The following is a 2,500-nucleotide window of genomic DNA, read 5'->3' on the forward strand; positions in this document are numbered from 1 at the left end:
CTGACACTTATGGAGTCGCATGTTGTGATGAAACTGCTGCTTCAGCAGAAACAACAGAGCCAAGCGGCTCCAGCTGTTCTAACATCAACATGTTAGAGATGGATTCTGTTTTGTTCTGACTCCAGACTGTGGAGCATGTGAACACCATGTGATCATTATATTTACCCTCATGTGAACACCATGTGATCATTATATTTACCCTCATGTGAACACCATGTGATCATTATATTTACCCTCATGTGAACACCATGTGATCATTATATTTACCCTCATGTGAACACCATGTGATCATTATATTTACCCTCATGTGAACAGTTGCTGCTGAATCCTCAATCAGAATGAATTCATTCAGAATTAAAAAAAATGTCTCCTGTACCTGCAGCTGATGATATTCAATATTCATATTGATCAGACCAGAAACAGATGGACACTCTCTCTCTCTCTCTCTCTCTCTCTCTCTCCTCTCTCTCTCTCTCTCTCTCCCCCCCCCATCTCTCTCACACACTTCCTCCCTTCATCAGCCATTTCCTGCTTCCTGTTTCCTGCTCTGCCCTTTCTACTTCCTGTTCTCAGGGACATCCACAGGGCTGTGAGAGTGTGTGTGTGTGTGTGTGTGTGTGTGCTGGAGCTCACTGCACTGCCCCAGGACAGACCTCAGGACAGACCTCAGGACAGACCTCAGGATAGGACAGACCTCAGGACAGACCTCAGGACAGACTTCAGGACAGACCTCAGGATAGGACAGACTTCAGGACAGACTTCAGGACAGACTTCAGGACAGACCTCAGGACAGACCTCAGGACAGACCTCAGGACAGACTTCAGGACAAGACCTCAGGACAGACCTCAGGATAGGACAGACCTCAGGACAGACCTCAGGACAGACCTCAGGACAGACTTCAGGACAGACCTCAGGACAGACCTCAGGACAGACCTCAGGACAGACTTCAGGACAGACCTCAGGACAGACCTCAGGACAGACCTCAGGACAGACCTCAGGACAGACCTCAGGATAGGACAGACTTCAGGACAGACTTCAGGACAGACCTCAGGACAGACTTCAGGACAGACCTCAGGACAGACCTCAGGACAGACCTCAGGACAGACCTCAGGATAGGACAGACCTCAGGACAGACCTCAGGACAGACTTCAGGACAGACCTCAGGACAGACTTCAGGACAGACCTCAGGACAGACCTCAGGACAGACTTCAGGACAGACCTCAGGACAGACCTCAGGACAGACCTCAGGACAGACCTCAGGACAGACCTCAGGATAGGACAGACTTCAGGACAGACTTCAGGACAGACCTCAGGACAGACTTCAGGACAGACCTCAGGACAGACCTCAGGACAGACCTCAGGACAGACCTCAGGATAGGACAGACCTCAGGACAGACCTCAGGACAGACTTCAGGACAGACCTCAGGACAGACCTCAGGACAGACCTCAGGACAGACTTCAGGACAGACCTCAGGACAGACCTCAGGACAGACCTCAGGATAGGACAGACCTCAGGACAGACCTCAGGATAGGACAGACCTCAGGACAGACCTCAGGACAGACCTCAGGATAGGACAGACCTCAGGACAGACTTCAGGACAGACCTCAGGACAGACCTCAGGACAGACCTCAGGACAGACTTCAGGACAGACTTCAGGACAAACCTCAGGACAGACCTCAGGGCAGACCTCAGGACAGACCTCAGGACAGACTTCAGGACAGACCTCAGGACAGACTTCAGGACAGACCTCAGGACAGACCTCAGGACAGACCTCAGGACAGACTTCAGGACAGACTTCAGTACAGACCTCAGGACAGACCTCAGGACAGACCTCAGGACAGACTTCAGGACAAACCTCAGGACAGACCTCAGGACAGACCTCAGGACAGACCTCAGGACAGACCTCAGGACAGACCTCAGGACAGACCTCAGGACAGACCTCAGGACAGACTTCAGGACAGACTTCAGGACAAACCTCAGGACAGACCTCAGGACAGACCTCAGGACAGACCTCAGGACAGACCTCAGTCCATCTGGCCCAACCAAATTATAACAAAACAAAAAGAAAAATATGAAACATATAGAATAGAATAGAATAGAATAGAATAGAATAGAATAGAATAAACTTTATTGTCCAGCCGAGGCAGGTAAATTGTCCTTGGTCTCACCCAGGAAAATATAAACACAAACATGTCCACAAGATAAAAACAACAAAACATCACATTAACAGAACAAAGATCTCTCAACTGTACAACAACAGTGCATTCAGACCGCGGCGTACAGCCTACACTCCATATTTAAGTTTACGATAGTTAACTTAAAATAATAAATAAAAGAACCCTTGTAGATCTTTTTCTTTGCCGGGGTGTTCTATAGCGCCGCCCTGAGGGGAGCAACTCAAACTCAGGGTGGAGGGGATGTGTCTTGTCATTGATGATTGACAGGGCTTTCCTGTGTACAGCTGTGCTGTAAAGGTCATCTAATGGCTTTTGTTGGCGG

The sequence above is a fragment of the Centroberyx gerrardi genome, unplaced genomic scaffold (assembly GCF_048128805.1).
Source record: "Centroberyx gerrardi isolate f3 unplaced genomic scaffold, fCenGer3.hap1.cur.20231027 Scaffold_542, whole genome shotgun sequence".
NCBI classification, from domain to species: Eukaryota; Metazoa; Chordata; class Actinopteri; order Beryciformes; family Berycidae; genus Centroberyx; species Centroberyx gerrardi.